Source organism: Phalaenopsis equestris, unplaced genomic scaffold, assembly GCF_001263595.1.
Source record: "Phalaenopsis equestris unplaced genomic scaffold, ASM126359v1 Scaffold000203, whole genome shotgun sequence".
Lineage (NCBI taxonomy): Eukaryota > Viridiplantae > Streptophyta > Magnoliopsida > Asparagales > Orchidaceae > Phalaenopsis > Phalaenopsis equestris.
Genome location: NW_018164645.1, coordinates 591,929 through 601,308, shown reverse-complemented (window position 1 = coordinate 601,308; position 9,380 = coordinate 591,929).

The window sequence follows — 9,380 nt, the reverse complement described above, 5'->3', positions numbered from 1 at the left end:
CACCAAGCACAAAAATAAGAATGACTCTTAGACGACATCGTGATTATGAATTTCACGTGCTTTAAAGTGATACGTGTTATCAGTCATTAGGGCCGTAAACGAACAGAGCTTGAGCGAGGTCAGGTTTGACTCATGTTCGGCTCGATTTAAATATTTTTGTTCGTGTTCAGTTCAAAATTGACTCGTTAAAATTAATTGGAAAAAATAGGTATAGAGTGTTGAATTCGAACCTTAACTAAATCTATGCAAAAAAACGCAAAACTACAGTATTTAAATTACGTTTGCAAATTTTGTTTAAGGCTAAATATTTACTTCTAGAGTTAATTATTAGTCTTTGCATGATTTCATTAAGACTAGAAAATACAAGTAAATATAGTCTAAGTAAGACTAGACGCATTACTTGAATTTTTATGGACTTTAGTAGAGAAATTGTTTTTTTTTTTTTAACTATGTATATAAATTAAATATTTTATGATTTGTTTATCAATGCTATAAAAAATAAATAAATAATTTATTGTAAGTAGGGGTGTAAACGAACCGAATATAAGTGAGCCCAGTCTCAGCTCATGTTTGGCTCGTTAAAAAATACAACTATTCGTGTTCGGTTCGTTTATATTTTCGAACAAAAAAAATATATGTTCGTGTTCAGTTCTTTCAGCTCGTTTTCTTAGAGACCCGAACACGAGCTGTTCGCGACCAAAGAGTCGTTTTGACAACCCTACTCACGCAACCATAGGATGTTAAGAATTGGAATGAGATTTAAATATTCTTATTTATATTAAAACATCATTCAAATATAATTTAATAAAATTTTATTATATTATTTTAATTAATTATAATTGTTTATAGCCCTTTAGTTAAATATATATATATATATATAGTGAAAGTTGTTAATTTGTTTTTTTACTTGGTCAGAATAATCTCTGTAAGACTATTTGTAATGTTGACTTTTAAATCCGAATTAGTCTATGAATTGGGAATAGAGCATAAGAAGGGAGAGAATACGAGAAACAGAGGGAGGGGTGCAGAATGACTTGCCCTCTCGAGGCTAATGAGATCTTCCTAGGTTTCTCGTAAAACCCCATTCACCTAAAATGATATCCCTATATTACAAAGGATTGAGTACGATTTAGTGATATTACATTTTTAACTTTCCTTTAATGAGGGCATTACAAAATATTTTTAGTATTTTACCAGTGCGAGCCCAACGCGTCGGCTAATACTCTAATTCAGTCGATTTTGTAGGCCTTGATTAGTCTGAATATATCTGGTCGGCTTCGTTGTGCTTGGTTCGTCCGACTCTATTTCTTCGGCTTTGTGAGTCTATGGGTCTTATGTCGGTGGACTTTTCTTTATCGTTCTTCTCTTCTAATTTTGTGCACACTAGGAATGAGTGAGCACGAATCTCGAGGAGAACTAACGGTTCTGAAGACAAAAAAGTACAACAATGGAAGGCCTACTAACAGAAGTTCAGAAGCCCTGCTTACTTAATCGGATGTAGCAGTATAAACCAAAGTCGACTAGAAGCAGCTATCGATCAGGGCCAACAAGATTAAAGATAATGGTCCAAGCCCAAACTTATCAGACTAAGACATGACAGATAGACATGCAAGTCAACCACCATAAGAAGTCCTCTAGAAAAAGGCAATCAACCTTTTTGGTTGACCAAATCAGTGATAAGACTCGGCTCCTCGGTAACATCAAACATCCTACAGATGCTCCAAAGCCTAATTATCAGTGATTGAGATTTAACTATGTTATAAGAAGTCTATGGCTCTCCATATTAGAGAGTGAGCTACTTATATGGTTACCATGATTCACTCTCTGCCTAATAACCAGCATCGCTTAGCTAATAGACTCATCACCACGGATCGAAGGTCATTAGTCAGACAAAATCAATCGATCAGTAAATTCTAGACAATGGAGTTAGTCTTGCTGACACAAGTCAATCAAAGGTCGACTCAAAATAGCCTAACGAGCATACCCATACATGTAAAATACTTAAAATATTTTATAATCATTAAAGATGGGGCAAACATATAACATCACATATTGTTCCATCTCCCCAAGAAATGGAATATAATTTTATGAATAAAAGAGACGATTAATGTTCATTACTATGCACCTCTCTCTCTCTTCTCTCTCTCTCTCTCTCTCTCTCTCTCCCTTTCTCTCTCTCTCTAAGCTCAAACTTTTGAGGTGTGATTCACAGACATATAATGATTCAACACTTATATAATTTAATTTATTTTCTTATATAGTTCGAATTTGAGCATAACTAACTATATATAAATGCTAACAATTTAAAAAAACATTTTTAACCAATGATAAATATATTCATATTTTTTTTAATAATAAATGGCAATGACTCGCTCAATATTATTTCTAATATCTTATGAATAATAAATTTTAAATTTGAAATTATCCATCTACATATTTGTTCAATATTTTTATCATCAAATATTTTATAAATAAAATTAAATTTTTTATTCATCCATCTATATTCAATATATTAAATATAAATTATTAATACAAAAATATAAATTATTAATGTACTCGCTTGATATCTTCACCATATTTATACTCCGTTGTTCTTGCCTATGTTAAAATACATATGTGAACTCAAATATGAACTCTTATCATACAACTTGCCAAAGCATATTTATGGACTCTGATAGAGTAATAGAATATAACATGTCTAATATCTTGTATTTGATTATGAAGAGTTGCTAGTTATTTAAAAGATTACTTGGCAAGAAAATAGTAGTCTTGCATTATATGATGCACGAACATTTTTAATTAAGAAGTTGTGTAGTTTCAGACATGAGCACGAGCACGAGCACGACCGCCCTAGATGCGGAAACGACATGTATGATTTAAATAATATTTTTAAAATGGGAATATGAGTGTTATAAATTAGGAATTTTTTTTTTAAAAAAAATATTGATCTATAAGGATTTTATAGATTCGGATATGTCAGATGATATAGATTGTATAACTATTTTAATTACATATTTTAAATAGATGATCACACAGAATTTTTAATTTTCTCAACAAAACGATAATGTATACATGTTCGATAGTTTAGAACCAATTAACCCCCTTCAGACTCATTCGACACATACAGACCACCGAAAAATTTCATATGGAATGTGACAAGTTTGTAAAATTAAAGTTCAAATGTTAAGACATGAAAATACAAAAGAGTTAAGTTACATTTACATAACTCAAATATTTTCAATCACATCAAAGAAGCACAGTTACATATAGAAAAGTAAAATACACATTCACACACTAATATGGAGTACAATGATACCAAAAAAAAAATAACATGTTAAAATTACAAGGAAAAAAATAACAATATTGACTTTAAAATGTAAAATCATATCACGACGAATATTATCCGGTTTTGACACCCCATAACCCCGAGCAAACTTGTCGGACTTGAATATCGTAGAAACGGAAGCATTTACATACATACCAACCAATTCCTACGTATTATATTAACATATCGAACACAAATTTTACTTTTTACATTTATACCAAGCATTTCAGAGCAGCAAGCTTTGGAATAACATGGAAGGGAAACTCTGCCCTTCTCCCAGTACTGAAATTAAAAAGTGCCATGAGTATGTCTTCGCAAGAGCAGTCCAGAAAACCAAATTGACTTAAAATTTATAACCTTTGTATCTTTGAATAATCATAGAGACTTTTCAACTGATATAGAGAATGCAAATCCTCCCCAATGATGTGCGGTAGAAATAAATATAATCAAGCCAAACAATTTCCTTACTTCGAATCCAGAATCAAATGCACACTTCTTCTCTTCCCATTCAATGTGAGAAAATGACATCCATGAACTGCAACTTCATCCAATTCAAAAAATCATATTCTCATAGCTCAATATTATTCCAAACTAGTCTCCTTCCCAGTTCATCAAAACCTCAACTTGAATCAAAATCTGCACCAACTCCTACGGCCATCTTCCACCATGCTCTGATCTACTCCGAAACTTCTGCGTGGATCAATGCTCGCTTACGCTCCCAGATGCAAACTATTTGATTTTCTGCAAAACATGTCTGCTTTTACCCATCCAAAGCGGACCAAAGCTCGAACGCATTCGAAGCAGAACTGAATCATCCTCTACATAACCCGTAGATGCGTGTAACACATCAGATTGCGATATTCCTCTCTTCGCTCCTTCACACAAGCCTATATTGATTCTCGTTTCTGCGTCCTTCGCTGATTAAGAGGGAGAGGGAGAGGCTAGGGCAGAGCTCTCGACCGCGAAGTGAAAGAATGCCGAAGAAGAGGGAGCGGCTAGGGCAGAGCTTTCGAATGGCGATGAGGGAGCGGCTACTTCCACGAGGGCAGCGGAGCGAAACGCGACGAGGGCAGGAGAGGAATATGCTAAAATTAGAGTTTTGGATATGTAATGAGTTTGATTGTTCCTTGCTTAAAAATAATGCTCCGATATTTGTGCTAATTTTTTTAAGATTCATGCTAAATAACAAAATTTGTTGGCGACGTAACAAATCGTGCTATACTAAAATATTTTTTAAAATAATAATTAGCTATAATAAAAAAGAATATGGCAGTCATTATCATCACAAATCTCATCATTAAGAACTATCTATAATGGCCCTTTCAATAAGCTTGTTTCAAATGCATTGAAATTAGACATAAGTGTCATAAATATACACTACAATTACGTTGTTGTTTCCTTAAGATTAAGAAGATCTTTGTGACGAATAAACAATCATAATTTTGGATTAGATTTGCAACTAGACTTCACACAAAACTATAATGCTACCTAATTGCCTATGATTGGCACCAGCCGCGATTTGATCTCAAGAACTTACCTAACAAAAATGATTGTACATAAAAAATGCGCCAGAATGAATCATGAGAAGATCCAACCGTTCAAATGACAGAAAAGCATCACTAAGAGGGGGCCACCAGTAGAAAACTAGGAGGCCCATTTATCTAGCCGGAAGCAGCATATTGAACTAAAGTCAACGCCAAAGCTGACCAGAGGCAATCATATGAACTGGAACCAACTTGACTAAAAACATACAAATGGTCCAAGCCTAAATCCATCTGACCAAGACAAGACAAATAGACATGTAAGTCAACCACTATAAGAAGGCCTATCGAAACTGGCAATCAATTTTTTGATAGACCGGATCTTAGGAAAGACTCATGAACACCTCATACTAAAATTACTTTGCTTTTCTGCAAGTGCTTACTAAATCTTGCCCCTAAGAATAGTCTATTAGGATGCGAGGCCAGACATTTTGTGTGCTAATTCCATTAAATTTTCTATACTTGCCTTAGTTGTGATGTATTTTTTATGTTAACCATTGTTTTGTAGGGTTTATATTGCGCATAGGTTTTACATTCTCTACAGTTGAGTCTCTAAATAGAATTTGGGAAAGTGTATGATTTTGTTATGGCTTATGGGTGTTCAGAAGCTAGACCTACACTTATACTTGAAGACATACTTGATGATGAACTTGAACCTACAATTGAACCTAAAGATGAAGCTAAAACTAAACTTGAAGGTGAACTTAAGTCTAAGAATGAGCCAGAATGTTTTCGAAAAAATGAGCAAGGAAGAACTTGATTGAACATTAAAATACAAGTTATTTTAAGTGAAGCATCATGATGCCTAAAGAACCTAGGATGAGAAGCAAATGGCCCCACAAACCTAATGTCTCTATCTCTCTTAGAACTAGGCTAGATTGTATGAAGGGTGGGTGCTCAACTACCCCATTTGTTTCTTTTTTCATGATGTATAGCAGAAGCCGACCGTACCAGCCTTTGTCTATGATTTTAATACTATTATAATTTTATTTTCTTGCATTTCTAATTGTGTTTATTTTCTATGACTACAAGATTAAAAATTGTATATTCTTTTTAAGTTTTTTGGTGGTTTAAGCTTAGTTAGATCTATGTGTAAGGCTCTTAGGAAATTATGCTAACTTAAATCTTAAATGAAAATTAATTTAAAATTTAGGGTCTGTTTGGGGCAGCTTCAGCTTATTCAGCTTCTGTTGATAAACAGCTTATCCTGATAATCTATAGATGAGCAGCTGATCCAGATAAGCTGGCTGACTCTTTGGTTTGTGCGTTTGGAAACAACTGATTCTGGATAAATGACCATTTTGCCCCTGTTCTGGATAAGCTGTTTGGTTTGTGTGTTTTGTAAACAACTTATTTGCATATTTTTTTAGTTGAATGAATAATCTGTCACGCAGAATTTGTTATTTTCTCAAATGTAAAAACATGAAAATGCAAAAGAGTTGAATTACATTTATATAATTCAAAAAGTTTCAATTACATTAAATAAGCACATTGATATATACGAAAGTGAAATACACATTCACAAACTAATATGGAGTATAATGAGACCTAAAAAAATGTTAAAATTACAAAGAAAAAAATAACAATATTGACTTTAAAATGTAAAATCATATCACGACGAATGTTTCCCGGTTCTGACACCCGAGAGCCTTGAGCAAACCTGTTTGGCTGAAATATCGTAGAAACGGAAGCATTTACATACATACCAACCAATTCCTACGTATTATATTAACATATCGAACACAAATTTTACTTTTTACATTTATACCAAGCATTTCAGAGCAGCAAGCTTTGGAATAACATGGAAGGGAAACTCTGCCCTTCTCCCAGTACTGAAATTAAAAAGTGCCATGAGTATGTCTTCGCAAGAGCAGTCCAGAAAACCAAATTGACTTAAAATTTATAACCTTTGTATCTTTGAATAATCATAGAGACTTTTCAACTGATATAGAGAATGCAAATCCTCCCCAATGATGTGCGGTAGAAATAAATATAATCAAGCCAAACAATTTCCTTACTTCGAATCCAGAATCAAATGCACACTTCTTCTCTTCCCATTCAATGTGAGAAAATGACATCCATGAACTGCAACTTCATCCAATTCAAAAAATCATATTCTCATAGCTCAATATTATTCCAAACTAGTCTCCTTCCCAGTTCATCAAAACCTCAACTTGAATCAAAATCTGCACCAACTCCTACGGCCATCTTCCACCATGCTCTGATCTACTCCGAAACTTCTGCGTGGATCAATGCTCGCTTACGCTCCCAGATGCAAACTATTTGATTTTCTGCAAAACATGTCTGCTTTTACCCATCCAAAGCGGACCAAAGCTCGAACGCATTCGAAGCAGAACTGAATCATCCTCTACATAACCCGTAGATGCGTGTAACACATCAGATTGCGATATTCCTCTCTTCGCTCCTTCACACAAGCCTATATTGATTCTCGTTTCTGCGTCCTTCGCTGATTAAGAGGGAGAGGGAGAGGCTAGGGCAGAGCTCTCGACCGCGAAGTGAAAGAATGCCGAAGAAGGGGGAGCGGCTAGGGCAGAGCTTTCAAATGGCGATGAAGGAGTGACTTCTTCCGCGAGGGCAGCGGAGCGAATCGCGACGAGGGCAGTAAACTAAATACGCAGTTTTCATAGGCGACCAAAATGCAATCCAAACAGGAAGGAGGGTTTTCAAAACGCCGCCTGCCCCAAACGGGCCTAAGATGGTGATTATTGGGAAATTGAAGCTATGTTTGGGTTCAGTTGGAGTCCATGAAGGTTGAGATCATAGGTGAGCCATACTATATGATAGAACTATCAAGATTGTACAGATAGAGGTGCACAACTAGAAGAGGGATAATAGGTGCAAGCCAGCCTCTAAGTTGGAGATTGTTAAGTGTTGAGTATGTTTGCACGCCAACACCAAGCAGCTGTGATAGAAGGAGCCAGAATTGGGCGACAGTGTAACTGGTTCTAGAGGGGGTTGCACCCCCGTGCCAGAGGGGGGCGCTTATGCACTAATATTCCTTCAACAAATGAAGTGCTAGAAAATCCAGCTCTAATTCGGGGTGCGGTAACACTATGGTTTTAGCCATTTTCATGTTCAAAAACATAACACTCAAAATTCTAGAGCATAGGAGGGGAGCGATAGCACCCATATTCATGACCCCAACCCAGCAAGTAAAAAGGCAATGCCAGGAGAGACGCTATGGTCCCAAGAACAATTTGTATGCAGTTAAGCATTTAAGCCTTTATTTTATCAAGTATCTCTCTCGCGTGTATTTTCAACGGTTTATAACAGGTGCAAAGCGGCATCTGTGTTGAGAAAGTGAATTATTGTGAATGTTGTCTCTTGAGAGATCAAGAAAGGAAGGAGCACGAATTGTAATAAGTTTCAGTGGTATAAAGTGTGAATCTGAGTGGCATAATTTTGTACCATTTTGCTTTCATACTAAAACTTCTAGTGTGGTGTAGCTTCGTGGTTTTTTTTTTCGGCTCTCGGGTTTTTCCACGTTAAATCCTGGTGTGCCTTTTTTAGATTTCAATGTTGTGCTCTTTTGTTCGAATTTTTGTTCTGGATCTCATGAATATGTGTGTTCTCTGTGGTTCACTTTTGGTTGTGAATCGATCAAATACCAAGCTTCCATCCCAATAAGACTTCACTCCTTGTAATTTCTCATTGCCATATAGCATTCAAGGGAATATATTCATTGAAATGAATCGGCAAATAAAAAGATCATCATTAGTCACAAAGTAAAAAATACATACACACTAAATTTTAATATTTTCTTAATATAGTAATAAACAAATTATCAAAATAAAAATTATTTCGTTCCTCCTTATAAATGATTGTCTATAGTTAAGAAACAAATTATAAAGAAGAAATTTTTTGACTTAATCCCTCATGAAGGATTTATTTTGTTACTTAAGCAATAAGTTTATCCACTTTCAAAAAATATGTTGGTTCAGCCCCTGCTTGTCAATGTGACACTTTGATTCTTGCTAAAAAGTGAACATGTCCATCTGAATCTATCATAATTTCTTCAAATAAAGACAGATCATTTGCATTGAAAGAGGAGAATAAAACATGTCGAAGGCAGAGTTAGATAGTAACTATGTAATCTAACATATCATAAATTGTAATTATATAGCATGTGAGATGAATATAACATAAAGTATTGCCACTATCAACATTCTCTAATGATTTGCTTGATAAAAAATTATGGTGATAAGGATAAAATATAATCAAGCAAATCATGATAAGGATCAATTAGTTGAGGTGGTCTTGGAAATGGTATAACTAGGGCATTATGCAAAATCATGGTTGTTTATAGGATTTGAAATGTCAAACATTAGTGACTTACTAGTATGATTTGTAGTGTGGATCACTTTGAAAAGAGTGCTTACTAACCATCTTTCTAGGGTGAATGCTAAGTAGATTTGGATGGAAGTCTGTACTTACATATCTAACTCCTAAGCTTTAATTATATATATATATATATATATATATATATATATATA